This window comes from Mobula birostris, chromosome 3, assembly GCF_030028105.1.
Source record: "Mobula birostris isolate sMobBir1 chromosome 3, sMobBir1.hap1, whole genome shotgun sequence".
Classification (NCBI taxonomy): Eukaryota; Metazoa; Chordata; class Chondrichthyes; order Myliobatiformes; family Myliobatidae; genus Mobula; species Mobula birostris.
Window position 1 is genome coordinate 222,687,711 of NC_092372.1, and position 19,212 is coordinate 222,706,922.

General features: G+C 48.4%; 1 protein-coding gene across 1 annotated transcript in view; it reads right to left on the reverse strand.

Moving 5' to 3' along the window:
• The window catches only part of vill (villin-like), a 143,386-nt gene that overhangs the window by 107,520 nt on the left and 16,654 nt on the right, over positions 1–19,212 (reverse strand). The window contains exon 2 of the mRNA XM_072254203.1: positions 2,948–3,069. The gene's annotated coding sequence lies outside the window, so the exon portion shown is untranslated. The remainder of the gene's footprint in view (positions 1–2,947; positions 3,070–19,212) is intronic.

A 19,212-nucleotide genomic window follows, 5' to 3' on the forward strand; every position in this document is an offset into this window, starting at 1 on the left:
GGGGACAGTGGTGAAATGCATCGCTTTGCCTCAAGGGCCAGCACAATTTGGAAATGTTCTGGGCGCATCCCACAAGTGTCACCAGGCTTCCAGCGCCTACATAACATGCCCACGGTCGCGCAGTTGGGAACACAGCTCGGGGTGTCAGAGTTCAGAGTTCAATCCTGACACTGCCCGTAAGAAAGTCTGTACCATCTTCCCATGTGCCTGTTGTGGGTTTCCTCCGGGTGCTCTGGTTTCCTCCCAGAGTCTAAAGACGGACCAGTTAGTTGGTCACTGTAAATTGTCCCGTGATTAGGCTGGAGGTTCAGTCAGTGGGTTGCTGAGCGACACAGCTTGGCGAGCTGGGTGTTCCACACTACCGCTAGGTAAATAAATAACTACGCCCACTAACCCTAACCTGTATGTCCTTGGAACATGGGAGCACCCTGCTACCCCCTCTCCTCTTCCCCCACCCAACAGACACTCTCTCATCCTCTTCTGGTCCTTTCTCCTCCTTTGTTGTGGCTATTTCACAGATGGACTTAATTATAATAGTTTTATGATAGTGGTGCCAGTAACATTATACCGTCTTACAGAAACATGCACCTCACACCTTATGCCACCCTGTCAAGCCCTAGGCCGCGCCACTCACAGACCTGTGCTACGATTATTTTGTGACTGTGTGTGCTGGGTGGTAACGCGATGTGCTGTGTGACTGTTGGCACTGTGTTTGTGTCTGTTACGTTGTGACTGTGTGCGCTGGGTGGTAACGCGATGTGCTGTGTGACTGTTGGCACTGTGTTTGTGTCTGTTACGTTGTGACTGTGTGTGCTGGGTGGTAACTCGATGTGCTGTGTGACTGTTGGCACTGTGTTTGTGTCTGTTACGTTGTGACTGTGTGTGCTGGGTGGTAACTCGATGTGCTGTGTGACTGTTGGCACTGTGTTTGTGTCTGTTACGTTGTGACTGTGTGCGCTGGGTGGTAACTCGATGTGCTGTGTGACTGCCGGCACTGTGTTTGTGTCTGTTACGTTGTGACTGTGTGCGCTGGGTGGTAACGCGATGTGCTGTGTGACTGTTGGTACTGTGTTTGTGTCTGTTACGTTGTGACTGTGTGCGCTGGGTGGTAACGCGATGTGCTGTGTGACTGTTGGCACTGTGTTTGTGTCTGTTACGTTGTGACTGTGTGTGCTGGGTGGTAACGCGATGTGCTGTGTGACTGTTGGCACTGTGTTTGTGTCTGTTACGTTGTGACTGTGTGTGCTGGGTGGTAACTCAATGTGCTGTGTGACTGTTGGCACTGTGTTTGTGTCTGTTACGTTGTGACTGTGTGCGCTGGGTGGTAACGCGATGTGCTGTGTGACTGTTGGCACTGTGTTTGTGTCTGTTACGTTGTGACTGTGTGTGCTGGGTGGTAACGCGATGTGCTGTGTGACTGTTGGCACTGTGTTTGTGTCTGTTACGTTGTGACTGTGTGCGCTGGGTGGTAACTCGATGTGCTGTGTGACTGTTGGCACTGTGTTTGTGTCTGTTACGTTGTGACTGTGTGCGCTGGGTGGTAACTCGATGTGCTGTGTGACTGCCGGCACTGTGTTTGTGTCTGTTACGTTGTGACTGTGTGTGCTGGGTGGTAACGCGATGTGCTGTGTGACTGCCGGCACTGTGTTTGTGTCTGTTGGCCCCAGAGAAACGACGCTTCGTTCAGCTGTTTTCAAGTCTGCGGTTGATTGACAATAAACTTGAACCCCCCCCCCCCCGCGGTCACGGGGAGAACGTACCAACTCCTTGCGGGCAGGGGCGGGAATTGAACCCGGGTCCATAACGGGTGGCTCAGCACAGCACTGCGCTAGCCACTGCATTACCGCGCTGCCCGCTGGGCTGCAGGTTCAGTCCGGTTTGCCCTGGTGACTGGTGCTGGGCCAGCCTCGCCTGGGGAGGGCCAGGAGTCACATATACACTACTCAGCGGATCAGTGACAGGATCCTCATGAGCGGAGAGGAAAACATTTAACAGACCCCCCACAGAGTCAAACGCGCAGGTTGTAAACTCAGCCAGCTCCATCACGGGCTCAGTCTGCCCCACCGTTGAGGACACCTTCAACAGGCGGTGTCCCAAGAAGGTGGTATCCAGCACGAAGAAGCCTCACCTCTTCCCATGACCACATTTGGGGAGGAGGTACAGGAGCCTGAAGACCTATGCTTAAACGCTTGGCAACAGTTTTTCCCTCCACCATCCGGTCCATGAACATGAGCTCACCACTTGTTTTTCTTTCAATATCTGTTTTGTAATTCAGATTCGTTTATTTATCACGTGTACAGTGAAATGCTTCACTTGCTTTGTCAGCCAACGCACCCAAGATGCGCTGGGGCAGTCCGCAAGCATCTCCACACATTCCAGCGCTAATGTAGCAAGCTCGCAATGTTCTGCAGAGGCTCACAAACAGCAGCAATGCCAACAGAAAAGTAAACCCCTTTCCCAGACACTCACACACCGACAGGACTGGCCCCTTTCCCAGACACTCACACACCGACAGGACTGGCCCCTTTCCCAGACACTCACACACACTGACAGGACTGGCCCCTTTCCCAGACACTCACACACACCGACAGGACTGGCCCCTTTCCCAGACACTCACACACCGACAGGACTGGCCCCTTTCCCAGACACTCACACACACTGACAGGACTGGCCCCTTTCCCAGACACTCACACACACTGACAGGACTGGCCCCAGACACATTCACACTGACATGACTGTCCCCTTTCCCAGACACTCACACACTCCAACAGGACTGGCCCCAGACACACACACACTGACAGGACTGGCCCCAGACACACACACACCGACAGGACTGGCCCCCTTCCCAGACACACACACACCGACAGGACTGGCCCCAGACACACACACACTGACAGGACTGGCCCCAGACTCTCAGATATCGGACCTCATCGACCTCTACACTCACCAGTCACAGAGTTGACCTTCAGGTGCAGACCCCAACTCGCTGATCTTGAGCTTGAACTTAGGCCTTTGACCCTGTTGACTTGGGGGCATCAAAGCTCTTGTGACCTCTCCCACCTCTGGACTCTATAAATCAGGGAGGAGGTTATACAGCATCCACACCAGGACCACCAGACTCTAATACAGTTACTTTCCTCGAGCAGTAAGGCTGATCAACACCTCCACCCACCAACTCCCCCCAACCACCACCACTTTATCATTTCCTGTCAATCACCTTATGTACCTGGTACCACTTTATCGGCATACAATCAATCAATTTATATAAGCTATCTTGTGTATTCATATTTATTGTGGTTTTTTAATTATTATTGTGTTCTTTATCTTATTGTGTTTTTGTGCTGCATCACATTAGGAGTAATAATTATTTCATTCTCCTTTATACTTGTGTATTGGAAATGACAAACAATCTTGAATCTTAAATTTCTTTGCTGCAAAACAACAAATTTCAAGACATATTTTGGTGATAATAAATCTGTTTCTGATTCCGATTCAAGGAGTCAGACAGCATGGAAACAGGCCCTTCAGCCCATTGAGTCTGTGCTGACCACCCATCACCATTTACACTCGTCCTGCATTTTTTTATCCTCTCCACCTACAAAAAGTAGTGGATACGGCCCACTCCATCATGGATAAAGTCCTCCCCACCACTGAGCTCACCTACACGGAGTAGAATCCATCATCAGGGACCCCCACCACCCAGACCATGCTCTCTTCTCACTGCTGCCATCAGGAAGGTGGTCCAGGAGCCTCGGGGCCCCCACCACCAGATTCAGGAACAGTTATTACCCCTCAACCATTAGGCCCTTGAACCAAAGGGGATAGATTCACTCAACTTCACTTGCCCCCATCACTGAAATGTACCCACAATCCATGGACTCACTTTCAAGGATTCTTCATCTCATGTTCTCGATATTTATTGCTTTTTTTGTTTATTTATTTATTATTATCATTTTGCTTTATTTTTTGTATTTGCACAGTCTGTTGCCTTTTGAACACTGGTTGTTTGTCCGTCCTGTTGGCTACGGTCTTTCACCAATTCCATTGTGTTTCTTGTATTTACTGTGAATGCCCGCCAGAAAATGAAAGTCAGGGTTGTACAAGGTGATATATTTGTACTTTGAATATAAGTTTACTTTGAACTTTGATCAGCTCCCCACAGATTCAACCAAACTGAGTCAAGTTAACTATAATATGTTCAATTATGGTCATCGACAGGTACATGGAAGAAGTTATCCGCAGTAACGTCACGGGTTTGTAGGTACAGATGACATCCAGAGAATAAACTATCCACAAATGACACACGAAGTGTAGAAGTATAGAGGCTGAGAGGTCCTGGTGCAGTTGTATGGGACGCTGAAGTGGTCACACTTGGAGTATTATGTTCAGTTCTGGTCACCCTGACGTAGGAAAGACATTACAAAAACTTGAGGGAACGGAGGAAAGATTTACAAGGCTGTTGTCAGGACCTGAGGGGCCGATTGATTGATGGAGTTACTCACTAACCTATTCATTATTATTATTATTTTTATTTGCTTTTTTGTTTTTGCACATTGGATATTCGTCTGTCTTTGTGTGTAGTTTTTCATTGATTCTATTGTATTTCTTTGTTCTACTATGAATGCCTGCAAGAAATTGAATCTCAGGGCGGTGTATGGTGACATTTATGTATTCTGAAAATACATTTACCTTTGAGCTTTTGAGTTATAGGGCGAGGTTGGACAGATGGAGACAGATATAATGGAAGTATTTCATCATCATCTTCATCATCATGTGCCGTGTCATATGACGTGGACAAACATGACCTTGATCCTTCTTGGCATGTTTTTCTACAGAAGTGGTTTGCCATTGCCTTCTTCTGGGCAGTGTCTTTACAAGACGGGTGACCCCAGCCATTATCAATACTCTTCAGAGATTGTCTGCCTGGCGTCAGTGGTCACATAACCAGGACTTGTGATATGAACTCATACAACTATCCACCGCCTGCTCCCATGGCTTCCCGTGATCCTGATCAGGGTGGCTGGGTGGGGGGGAAGTGGTGGGGTGTAAAGCAGGTGCTACGCCTCGCCCAAGGGTGACCTGCAGGTTAGCGGAGGGAAGGAGCACCTTACATCTCCTTGGTAGAGACACATCTCCACCCTGCCACCTGAGAAGTATTTCAGGGGCTTTTAAACAGACACAAAAAGCTGCAGGGAACACAGGGGTATGGATCATGTGCAGGCTGAAAGGATTTAGTTTAATTCAGCATTGTGTTTGGCACAGGTGTAAAGTACATTTCTTATCGAAGTATGTAAATAGTACGCAACTCTGAGGTTTGTCCTCCTGCAGACAGCCACGAAACAGAGAAACCCTTCAAAGAAAAAAAATTAACACCCAACGTGCAAGAAAAAGAACAAATCACAAACTGCAGAAAAGAATGAAATAGCACACAGAATATTAAACATCAAACCGCAGAATCCTCGAAACAGTCCAGGAGCGACGGCCACTAAGAGAGTTCAGGTCAGTGCTGTGTCAGGATGTGCAGGCCCCATCCGCACCGAAGCACCATCTTGTCAAGAGATGTTGTGGGCCAAGGGCTCTATGTTCTATAATCAGTGTCTCCTCTGAGGATTTCCCCTGTTGTGGTGAGTTTACCCATCTGGCACTTAGCTCCTGGCAGGGAAGTCAGGGGAGAGGTTCCAGGCAAGGAGTCCTCCAACCAAGAGCTCAATGGTGGTAGACGCTGACACATCACAACAGCAGTGAAGGCGGAGGAAGACTGCAGCAGTCAAGGGTCCCTGGTCTGAACTCCATGCCACTGAACTCTGACTCCGATCTGTCAACGACTGTCCACGCATCAGCCTCCCCACCTTAAACAAAATCACGCACACCTGTTCTCCTTTAAGGGAGTCCACTCTAACATCCATATTAAGTCCAGTGGTGATCAGCAACTGGTGAAGGAGGCAGTTTTGTAAGGTCTGAATATGAGGATCTGGGATCGGCCTCTGCACGCACTAACAGACAACCCCTCAGGAGAAGGTCATACTCGACCTGAGTGATCGTATGAGTATAATCACTCAGCTGTCCACTTGGGCCATCAGGAAAAATGCTGTGTAGCTACTTCCATTGCATTGGTATCACACGTTCAGCAGGTTCTTAAATATTTGATTCAGAAGAAAAAGAACAGAAATGCCGAGCATATTTTTAATGGTGGGTGTTTGTGTAACGCTGTGTGGCACAGCACACGTCACCTTAAAGCTAACATTTAAGGTGCAGAAAGCAATTAGGAAAGCAAACAGTGCATTGTTCCTTATTACGAAGGGATTTCAGTACAAAAATAAAGATATTGTACTGCCATTACATGGGGCCTTTGTACTACTGCACCTGGACCATTGTGCACAGTTTCAGTCTCCGAAGCTCACAATGATTGGCTTAGTACGGGCAGAGCGAAGGTTCACCGGACTGGTTCCTGGGATGATCGGCTTAGTACGGGTGGAGCGAAGGTGAAGATTCACCGGACTGGTTCCTGGGATGATCGGCTTAGTACGGGCGGAGCGAAGGTGAAGATTCACCAGACTGGTTCCTGGGATGATCGGCTTAGTACGGGCGGAGTGAAGATTCACCGGACTGGTTCCTGGGATGGTCACATGAGTCGACTCAGTTGTCTGGAGGGTAGAAAAATGGGAGGTGGCGGGAACTGACTGCTTTATAATCATATTTGAGTTTGAATTTGCTCACTGTCTCGTAAATACTTGAAGTTGGTATTTCATGTATTTTTTTGTGAATAAACTTTTGTAGTTTTGTGGAAAAAAAAAGAATAAGAGGACTCACACTCTCAGAGGGCCTCCAGGGACTCTGTCCACACTTCTCAGAGCCAGCATAAAGACCCCAGCCACCCCATACAATCTCTCTTCTACCCCTCCCGTCGGGAAGAAGATGCAAAAACCTGAAACCACCAGACTCTCGGTCACCTTCTACCCTATCCTGACACTGACACTGTACAGACACCGTTGGAATGTTGTGCATGAAAATCCCAAGAGATTAGCAGTTTCTGAATTACTCACACCACCCTGTCTGAAACCAACAATCATTTCAGGGCTAAAGTCACTTAGATCACATTTCTTCCCAAATTTCTGATGTTTGGTCTGAACAACAAATGAGCCTCTTGACCATGTCTGCATCCTCTAATGCACTGAGTTCGCTGATTAGATATTTGTAGTTACGAGCAGGTGTACAGGTGTACGTAGTGAACTGGCTACTGAGTGTACGTCGGTGATGAATAAACCTGATCCTGATTATGATTCTGATTCGGATTTGATTCTGTGTGCCCTTGAAGAAGGAGTACGTGGTATCCATGGACATGATAGGGGATCTCAGGGGTTGGTGGGCGCCACGGGGGCTCGAGTGCATTCGGTCCAGAGATTGTCATCTTGTAATTGGTAACTGTGAACAGTGTGTAAAGTAAAGTACTGTAATATTGTACAAATGTGATCTTGTCTAGCTTTCTGATGGTCGAAGTTGACCATGGATATTTGTGTCCTAGTCGTCGAAGTCGATATGCAAGCCAGTATCCAGCCCAGGGCAGTACGATCTGGAGAGTGAGCTGCTGCCCATATAGCAGGCTCCCCGTCTCCATGCAGCTGATGAACCCAAAGAAATGGCAGAGACCGCTACAGTTTGGCACCAGCGGTGTCGCGGGAGTTGCCAGTAAGACTGCCTTAGGGACTCTGGCTCCAGACTTTTCCTCGGCACTTACTCCCGAAGCCTTCCCCGTGAGTGGGTACAGCCGCAAGGCAGCGGAGATTTGAGATCAGAGTTTTCCTTCGCCTAAGTGAGCTGCCAACCACGGCTGACAAGCCCTGAAGTGACTGGTTTTAAACCCACTTTTGCTCCTTCTCCTGTCAATAGAAATGGTTCCCCCGGGTTTAGTAGCTAACTTGGAGCTAGACTTGGTTGTCAGGGACTATTTGAGATACACGCTTTTGGGAGCATTTAATAGGTAGTGGGAGCTTATCCCCATTACCACCAACCTCCCCCACCCCCTTCACCTGGCTATAACAACCTTCAGGAACCAAATGGTTACTGGTCCTTGATGATCCTCCAGGCCCTTCTTACATACCTGTTGCTGTAAATGTCCTGAATAGTGGGTAGTTCCCATTCACAGATGTGCTGGGCTGTCCGCACCACTCTCTGCAGAGTCCTGCGATTGAGGGAAGTACAGTTCCCCAACCAGGCAGTGATGCAGCCAGTCAGGATGCTCTCAATTGTGCCCCTGTAGAAAGTTCTTAGGATTTGGGGACCCACACCAAATTTCTTCAACCGCCTGAGGTGAAAGGGGCACTGTTGTGCTTTCACAGCTGGTGTTTACAGACCACGTGAGATCCTCAGTGATGTGGACGCCGAGGAAGATGAAACCACTCACCCTCTCAACCACAGTCCCATTGATGTCAATAAGGGCTAATCTGTCTCCATTCCTCCTGATCAACTCCTTTGTTTTTTCAACATTGAAGGAGAGGTTGTTTTCTTGGCATCACTGCCTCAGGGTGTTGATTTCTCCTCTGTAGACTGTGTCATCATTGTTGGAAATAAGGCCGATCAATTCCATCAACAGTTTGGAGCTGTGTGTGGCAGCACAGTCGTCGGTGTATAGGGAATAGAGCAGGGGGCTCGGGACACAGCCCTGAGGGACACCTGTGCTGTGGGTCAGAGGGGCAGAGACTCTTACCACCTGCTGGCGATCCAATTGAAATTCAGGATCCAGCTGCGCAAGGTGAGGTGAAGGCTGAGGTCTCTGAGCTTCTTGTCGAGCCTGGAGGGAATTATGGTGTTGAATGCTGAACTGATTACTGAATTTATTTAATTGCTGAACCAAGAACAGCATTCTCACATAAGCATCCATCTCCAGATGTGTAAGGACAGTATGTAGAGCAGTGGCTATTGTGTCATCTGCCAATCGGTTGTGTCAGTAGGCGAACTGTAGGGGTCCAGTGTGGGTGGTAGCAAGCTGCAGGTGTAGTCCTTGACCAGCCTCTCAAAGCATTTGCTTATTATTGAGGTGAGTGCAACAGGACACCAGTCGTTCAGACATGTTACCTTGGTCTTTGTAGGTACAGGGACAATGGTGGATGTTTTCAAGCAGGAGGGCACTCTACACTGGGAAAGGGAGAGATTAAAAATGTCTATGAACACACCAGCCAGCTGTGCTCTGCACACTTTTAGCATTTTGTAGATAAGTGACCAGAAATAAACATAAATCAGGCCTCAACAAAGTCTTATACAGTTTCAGCATAACATCTCAATCCTGTATTTCGATTTATGGCGGGCTTATCCTTGGGAAGCTGGTAGTGAATCATTATTTATTTAATTATCATTCCACCATACCCATGAATGCAGCCAAATGAAATAACATTCTTCTAGGACCATGCGACAAAGCACAATACTAACAGTCACACACTGCATTCGTTCGTTATGTGCCATTTTGCATGGCATAGGCAATCATAGTCTTTCCATGACCACCATTGTTCCTGGCAAATTTTCCTACAGAAGTGGTTTGCCATTGCCTTTTCCTGGCCAGTGTCTTTACAAGACAGGTGACCCCAGCCATTGTCAATACTCTTCAGAGATTGTCTGCCTGGCATCAGTGGTCACATAACTAGGACTTGTGATGTGCACCAGTTTCTGGTTAGACCATCCACCACCTGCTGCCATGGCTTCACGTGACCCTGATCGGGAGGGGGCTAAGCAGGTGCTACACCTAAGGGTGACCTACAGGCTAGTGGAGGGAAGGAGAACCTTACACCTGCTTTGGTAGAGACGTATCTCCACCCCACCACATATAACTACGATAGCAGAGAAACATAGTCAGTCACACAAAAGCATCATACAGCCCAAACCCCTGAGAGTCTTGGTCTGTAGGCTGATGGTGTATGGGGTTTTGTTCTGGAGCCACATTTCTGCAAGAACAAGCCCACAGCAGTTTCTCATCAAGCATTAATGCAGCCGCAGGCAAATGCAATCCAGCTTATCTTGTCTTCCACTAAGCCCACTTTGGGGGGCGGGCAGCATCTAGGGGAGGGGTCAGCCCCCAACCCAGCGCAGGTTCCAGCAAGGAATGTGGAGAGATTAGAACAGAATCAGAGTAGGATTTGGTGTAACAGGGTGGCTGATGGTCAGCATAGACTCGGTGGGCCAAAGGTCCTCATTCCGTAACTCCGAAGCCCATTTGCAGGTCTGCCTCTTAAACTTCTTCGTCATATCTGCTTCCACCACCATCTCTGGCAGTGTGTTCCAGGCACCTCCACCTGCTGTGTAGAAAACGTCCCACACATCTCCTTTAGCACAGATACAGGCCCTTCAGCCCCACTCACCCATGCTAACCAATATGCCACCTATGTTCGAGGGCTGGTAACCACTGGTGAGGTCTGCCGTCAATGCCTTTAGATCAAAGCCTTGAAGTTTGAATTCCAAAGTTGTCGAGCTCAGAAGTCGAGGCTCAGTGGTCAAAGCCACTGGATCTGTGAGTCTGTGATTTCGCTGCAGACCTGTGGCTTAGAGGCTGGCTGTCCTGGGGTTGAGTGACTCTGTGTGCATGAGTGGATGGGAGGAAGAGAAGAAAGGGGATGTTTTGTTGCTGTTGTTCTGTTGTTGTTACGAGTGTTGTTCTGCTGAACAGTGCGGACAAAGGACAAAGGGAAATCTTGCCTGACAAATCTGTTAAGAGTTCTTCGAGAAAGTAACAAGCAGAGTGGACAAGGGCGAGGCAGTGGATGTCAATTACTTAGATTATCAGGATGCGTTTGAGAAGGTGCCACATACAAGGCTGCTGAACAAGATAAAATCCTATGGTGTTACAGGAAAGATACTAGCATGGATAGAGGAATGGCTGACAGGCAGGAGGCAGTGAGTGGGAATAAAAGAGGCCTTTTCTGGTTGGCTGCCAGTGACTACTGCTGTTCCTCAGGGGTCAGTATTGGGACCACTGCTTTTCACATAGTTTGTCAATGATTTGGATAATGGAATTAATGGTTTTGTGGCAAAGTTTCTGGATGATACAAAAATAGGTGGAGGGGTAGGTCGTGCTGAGAAAGCAATGCAGTTGCATCAGGACTTAGACAAATTGGAAGAATGGGCAAAAAAGTGGCAGATGGAATATAGTGTTGGGATGGAATATAGTGTTGGGAAATGTACGATAATGCATTTTGGTAAAAGGAATAATAGTGCAGACTATTATCTAAATGAGGAGAAGGTTCAAACATCAGAGGTGCAGAGGGTCTTAGGAGTCCTCAAGCAAGACTCCCAGAAGGTTAAATTACAGCTTGAGTCTGTGGAAAAGAAGGCAAATGAAATATTGGCATTTATTTCAAGGGGAATAGAATATAAAAGGAGGGAAAAATGCTGAGCCTTTATAAGATACTAGTCAGGCCGCACTTGGAGTATTTTCAATAATTTTGGGCCCCATATCTCAGAAAGGATGTGTTGTCATTGGAGAGGAGGTTCACGAGGATGATTCCGGGAATGAAGGGGTTAACATATGAGGAGCGTTTGACAGCTTTGGGCCTGTACTCACTGGAATTTAGAAGAATGCGAGGGCGGGGGGGGCGGGAAGAATCTCATTGAAACCTACCAAATGTTGAAAGGACTAGATAGGATGGATGTGGAGAGGATGTTTCCTATGGTGGGAGTATCCAGAACTAGAGGGCACAGCCTCAAAATTGAGGGGTGACCCTTTAGAACCTTTAGAGCAGAGGTAAGGAGGAATCTTTTTAGCCAAAGAGTAGTGAATCTGTGGAATGCTCTGCCACAGATTGCGGTGGAGGCCAATTCCGTGCGTATATTTAAGGCAGAAGTTGATAATTTCCCGATTGGCCGGGGCATCAGAGGATATGGCAAGAAGACAGGTGTATGGGGTTGAGTGGGATCCTGAACCAGCCACGATGGAATGATGGAGCAGACTCGATGGGCTGAATGGCCTAATTCTGCTCCTGTGTCTTAGGGTCTTATGGACATGCTACATTGGTGCTGGAATGTGTGGTGAAACTTGTGGGCTGCCCCCAGCACATCCTTAGGCTCTGATGGTTGCTAACGCAAACGATGCATTTCAGTGTATGTACACGGGATTAATATGTGAACCTGAATCTGAATTCTGAATCTGCTTCAAGGATACGGGACGTCCCTCAGGTTCAGGCGTAACCTGTCCCTTTTGTGCAGGTCATACCTTCCCTAGAAGAGATCTCAATGGTCCCGAAACCTGAACCCATGCCCTTGCACCACTTCCTCAGCCATGCATTCAATTGCCAAATCGTCCTATTCTTACCTTCACTGGTGCGTGACACAGGCAGCAATCAGAGATTACTATCCTGGAGTTCCTGCTTTTCAGCTTTCTACCTAACTTCTTCGGGCTGAAGCGTCGACTGCACTCTTTTCCGTAGATGCTGCCTGGCCTGCTGAGTTCCTCCAGCATTTTGTATGTGTTGCTCAGATTTCCAGCATCTGCTTGTTTTCTCTTGTTTGTGACGCCACTCAGGTAGAACTTTGACACTTCTTCCTTGGAAAAAATTACTCTATCTTATCACTGCCTCTCATAATTTTATAGTTTTGCATAGAAGTTTCACTCTGTTCATCTCTGATTTCCTCACTCCTTGTTGCATTTCTGAAAACCTCAGCAAGAACAGGCCATTAACGCCTCTCAAAGAGACCAAAGTTCCCTTAGTTTTCAAATCCCCTCCCTATCTCTGTAACTTTCACCCAGCTATCTCAGTGTAGCTCATCCTGGTCTGGGCAGACAAGCCCATACCAGAGCTCTCTGCTTTGTGCCCCAAGTCAGCATTGAACCTAGACCTTTTCTGCACCCAATCCCAAAGACTTTAGTATCCAGAGCCACACACACACACACACACACACAGTGCTGAAGGAAATCAACAAGTCAGGCAGTGTCTACAGAGGGGAATAAGCAGGTGACATTTTGGGCCAAGACTCTTCCAACATTTTATGTGTATTGCTCATCCTAACTGTTTTGACTTATTGCATTGTACTGCTGCAGCAAAACAACAAACTTACAATATATGTCAGTGAGGAGGCCAAGTCTTTATGTATATTTAAGACAGAGGTTGATAGATTCTTGATTGGACAGGGCATGAAGGGATATGGGGCAAAGGCAGGAGATTGGGGCTGGAAGGTAAAATGGATCAGCCAGGATGAAAGGGTGAAGCAGACTCGATGGGCCAAATGGCCTAATTCAGCTCCCATACCCTATGGTCTTATGGTGATAATAAACCTGATTCTGATTCAAGAGTTCTAGCATCTCTTGTGTTTATGATCTATTAATCTTTTCTTTATTCAAACCTCCTCCAAAATTGCAACACAATACACCCTTCAGCAGAATGTTATCACTCTAAATCATTCTGGGCTACAAGTTCAAGCTCCCTATTGCTTATTAACTCAAATTTCTCAAAGAAACTATTAATCTTGACCCAGTGATCGTCTCTGCAAGTTGGTTGGTTGTACTTTGGTACAGGAGTGGGACAGATCAGCTGGTCGAGTGATGTCGCAACAACAACCTTGCACCCAACGTCAGTGAGACCAAGGAATTGATGGTGGACTTCAGGTTGGGAACATACACCAGCCCTCATCGAGGGATCACAGTGGAAAGGGAGAGCAGCTTCAGCTTCCTGGGTGGCAACATCTGTGAGGATCTACCCCGGACCCAACGTATTGAAGGCACGCCATTGTGAGCTTGAGGAGATTTGGTATGGCACCGAAGACTCTATCAACTTTCTACAGATGGACCACGGAGAGCATTTTGACTGGTTGCATCACTATCTGAAACGGAAGCCCACTGCACAGGATCGGGAAAAAAATCGCAAAGGGCTATAAACTCAGCCAGCCCCATCATGGGTACAACTCCCCCCTCCACTGTCAAGGCAATCTCCAACAGGCGATGCCTCAGAAAGGCAGCATCCGTCACCACCGGGACGTTCCCTCTTTTCATTACTGCCATCAGGGAGGAGGTACAGGAGACTGAAGACCCACACTCAACGGTTTAGGAATGGCTTCTTCCTGTCAGACTCCACATTTTTGAGAGGTCCACTACCTCACAACCCCTCTTTTTCACTATTTATTTACTTTAAATTCTTAATATAATTTATTGTTTTATAGGCACCCGTGAGTCTCGTGAGACCATGGATTTGCGCCTCGGAAGGTTTCCAGGGCGCAGGCCTGGGCAAGGTTGTATGGAAGACCGGCAGTTGCCTATGCTGCAAGTCTCCCCTCTCCACGCCACTGATGTTGTCCAAGGGAAGGGCACTAGGGCCGATACAGCTTGGCACCGGTGTCGTCACGGAGCAATGTGTGGTTAAGTGCCTTGCTCAAGGACACAACACGTTGCCTCAGCTGGGGCTCGAACTAGCAACCTTCAGATCACTAGACAAACGCCTTAACCACTTGGCCACGCACCAACACCCTATAATTTATATTGGCTTGTTTATTTATTGCACTGTACTGCTGCTGCAAAACAACAAATTTCATGACCTACATCAGTGATAATAACCCTGAATCTGATTCCGATTCTGGTTGACGTGATACCCCCATCTCCTGTCAACATAACACAATACTAGAGACTCCAATAAAGGCCACGTCAGCTGAATTTAGAATATAGGATGTAGAAAATTATAGCGATTTACAGGCCCTTTGGCCCATGATGTTATGCCGATCATTTAACCTTCTCCGAGATCAATCGAACCCTTCTCTCCCACATTATCTCCATTTTCCCATCACCCACGTGCCCAGCTACTTAATGAAAACCATCACCCCCAAAGGGGCAAGGCCACCAACAGCTGCTCACCAGAGTGCTCTGTCCTGGGCCGGTCTGTCAGTTTGGTCCCAGATGCAGCCCATCATCTGGGTGAAGAACATTCCTCGCCCGGGGATGAGGATTTTGAAGTTTTTGTTGCCATTTCTGTAGCTGAGTTTTTAATGGGTTGGGGTTGCTAGGCTCATGCCCAAACCTCCTACTTCCACAGCCAGGCTTGTGGCCGTCCATGGCTGAGTTATGTGCCTGTCTAAGGGTCTATTAAATGTCCCTAATCTATCTGCCTCTACCACCACCCCCTGGCAGCACGTTCCATGCACCCACTGCTCTCTGAGTAAAAACCTACCTCTGACGTCTCCTCGATACTTTCCTCCAATCCCCTTAAAATTATGTCCCCTCCTACTAGCAATTTCTGCCCTGAGGAACGTCTCTGGCCGTCCACTTTGTCTATGCCTCCTATCATCTTGTACACCTCTCTCAAGTCACATTTCATCCTCCTTCACTTCAGAGAGAAAAGCCCTAGCTCGCTCAACCTGTCCTTCACTAGACACGCTCTCTAATCCAGCCAGCATCCTGGTAAATCTCCTCTGCAGCCTCTGTAAAGCGCCCACATCCTTCCTATAATGAGGCGACCAGAAATCAACCAAGCACTCCAAGTGTTGTCTAACCAGAGCTTCATAGAGCTGCAACATTACCTCGTGACTCTTGAGCTCAGTCCCCCGACTAATGAAGGCCAGCACACCCTATACCTTCTTAACAACCCTATCAACTTCCACAAACCAATCTTCCATCTGTGGACTCACTTTACACCGCCCGCTGTCGGAGCAGTGCTGCCAGGATAATCAAGGACACGACCCACCCAGCCAACACACTCTTCATCCCTCTTCCCTCCGGGAGAAGGTTCAGGAGCTTGAAGAGTCGTACGGCCAGATTTGGGAACAGCTTCTTTCCAACTGTGATAAGACTGCTGAATGGATCCCGATCCGGATCTGGGCCGTACCCTCCAAATATCCGGACCTGCCTCTCGGGGTTTTTGCCCTACCTTACTTTCCATTTTTCTATTTTCTATTTATGATTTATAATTTAAATTTTTAATATTTACTAATTTTATCTATTTTTAATATCTTTAATATTTAATATTTGTAATCCAGGGAGTGTGAAGCACAGAATCAATTACCGCTGTGATGATTGTACGTTCTAGTACTAATTGTTTAGCAACAATAAAGTATAAAGTATAAAGTATAACTTGCACGGCAACTTTCAGGGATTATGGGCTTGGACGCCAAGCTCCCTCAGTTCCTCCACACTGCTAAGAATCCTGTTATTAACCTAGTTCTTTGCCTTCAAAATCGACTTTCCAAAGTGAATCACTTTGCACTTTTCCAAGTTGAACTTCATCTGCCACTTCTTGGCCCAGGATGAGATTCAGCAAACCTGGAATTTTTGTTAGGATTGGAATGCCATTGATAGGCTTGGGCTCTTCCATCAGGAGAACGTTCCCCACGGATGAAACTGGCTCTCTCCAGTTTGGGATCTTATTGCCTCTGTGACTCAGAACCCGGAGACGGGAGGACACTGCCCCTGGCAATGAGTACCATTGTAAGACATAATACATGGGAGAACTAGACCATTCGGTCCATCGAGTCTGCTGTGCCATTTGGTCATGGCTGATTGATCATGACAGGAGCCTTAAGTACCACGCCACCAAGTTCGGGAACAGTTATTACCCTTAAACCATCAGGCCCCTGAACCGGCGTGGATAACTTCACTCACATCAACACTGAACTGATTCCACAACCTATGAACTCACTTTCTATGACTCAACAACGTGTTCTCGGTATTATTTATTTATTATTTTGTATTTGCCCAGTTTGTATTCTTTGACACATTGGTTGTTAGTGTTTATCTGTAATTTTTCATTGATTCTTTGTTCTACTGTGAATGCCTAAGGAGGAGAGGAGAAGATGGCGACATGACGCAGCGTGCGCGGCTGCTCCGAAATGGTATCGTATTTGTTAAGTAGGTGCCATGCACAATCCTGATTTGATGGAGACAGATGTGAGAAGCATGGAGGAACATCTGGAGAAACTTCTGAAATGCCTGCTTCGCTGCCGCTGCTACTGTGCGATAGAGAATCTCCGGAGGGGAAGGCCCCAAATCCTCGGCTTTGCCTATTGCCTGTTGCCGGGGTTGGGGTCGAAGCGCTCAGCAAAGATGGTGCTTGGTGTTGGTCGGAGGCTCGGAGTTTTCAGATGGACTCAAGAGTCGGCTGTGGTCGGGTGTTTCCAGGGTGCTGCATCGGCAAGTTTGCGGCGCTGGAGATTCATGGCAGGGAGAGAGTTTCTTTTCTTTCTACCGTCTGCGTGAGATGATGGGACTTTCGAGAGACTTTGAGACTTTTTTTTACCGTGCTTGTGGTCTGTTCTTGATCAAACTACGGTATTACTTTGCACTGTTGTAACTATATGTTATAATTATGTGTTTTTTGTCAGTTTTTCAGTCTTGGTCTGTCTTGTGTTTCTGTGATATCATCCTGGAGAAACATTGTATCATTTCTTAATGCATGCATTACTAAATGACAATAAAAGAGGACTGTGTCCTCATAACCTAATCTAATAATCTAAAAATGAATTTCAAAGTAGTAATGGTAACGTGTATAGGACTTTGTTAATAAAGTTACCTGGAACTTTGTACACACCGCATCCCTCCAACTCCAGTCAGTTGCTCAGAGAGGATGATCTGTGCAAATAGGCGCTCAGTAATACCCCCTGGCCCACACACACCCCACTATGTTCCCAGGAGCTGACCTGGGTACACGAGTCACAGGGTCTCAAACCTCAACGCACAGATCAGCTCAGAGGAGGGGAAGGTCTGGGAGATTTCCAGGACTTGGACACAGGCTGACAGCATGGCAGTAACATTAGTGATGGGCAGACGAATATAGGTCTGGAGAGGGTTACAGAGACAGGGAGGGGTGTAGGGGATGGAGGGGGTTACAGAAGCAGGGAGGGTTGTAGGGGATGGAGGGGGTTACAGAGACAGGGAGGGGTGTAGGGGACGGAGGGGGTTACAGAGACAGGGAGGGGTGTAGGGGATTGAGGGGGTTACAGAGACAGGGAGGGGTGTAGGGGATTGAGGGGGTTACAGAGACAGGGAGGGGTGTAGGGGATTGAGGGGGTTACAGAGACAGGGAGGGGTGTAGGGGGATGGAGGTGGTTACAGAGACAGGGAGGGATGTAGGGGATGGAGGGGTTACAGAGACAGGGAGGAGTGTAGGGGATGGAGGGGGTTACAGAGACAGGGAGGGGTGTAGGGGATGGAGGGGTTACAGAGACAGGGAGGGGTGTAGGGGCCGGAGGGGGTTACAGAGACAGGGAGGGGTGTAGGGGCTGGAGGGGGTTACAGAGACAGGGAGGGGTGTAGGGGATGGAGGGGGTTACAGAGACAGGGAGGGGTGTAGGGGCTGGAGGGGGTTACAGAGACGGAGGGGTGTAGGGGATGGAGGGGGTTACAGAGACAGGGAGGGGTGTAGGGGAAGGAGGGGGTTACAGAGACAGGGAGGGGTGTAGGGGTTGGAGGGCGTTACAGAGACAGGGAGGGGTGTAGGGGCTGGAGGGAGTTACAGAGACAGGGAGGGGTGTAGGGGACGGAGGGGGTTACAGAGACAGGGAGGGGTGTAGGGGTTGGAGGGCGTTACGGAGACAGGGAGGGGTGTAGTAGTTAGATTAGATTAGATTATGATTATGAAAAACTCTCCCTGCCATGAACCTCCAGCTGCAAACTTGCCGACGCAGCACCCTGGAAGCACCCGACCACAGCCGACTTGAGTCCGTCCGAAAACTTCTAGCCCCCGACCAGCCCTCCGACACTGAGCACCATCTCTGCCGAGCCCGGCCCCGGCAACAGGCAATAGGCAAAGCCAAGGATTTGGGGCCTTCCCCTCCAGAGATTCTCAATCGCACAGTAGCAGCGGCAGCGAAGCGGGCATTTCAGAAGTTACTCCAGACGTTCCTCCGTGCTTCTCACGTCTGCCTTCATCAAATCAGGATTGTGCACGGTACCTACTTAACAAATACAGATATCATTTCAGGGTGGCCGCGCACACTGCGTCGCACCACCATCTTCTCCTCTCCTCCCCAGTGTAGGGGACGGAGGGGGTTACAGAGACAGGGAGGGGTGTAGGGGATGGAGGGGGTTACAAAGACAGGGAGGGGTGTAGGGGACGGAGGGGGTTACAGAGACAGGGAGGGGTGTAGGGGATGGAGGGGGTTACAGAGACATGGAGAGGTGTAGGGGATGGAGGGGGTTACAGAGACAAGGAGAGGTGTAGGCGACGGAGGGGGTTACAGAGACAGGAAGGGGTGTAGTGGATGGAGGGGTTTACAGAGACAGGGAGGGGTGTAGGAGCTGGGGGAGTTACAGAGACA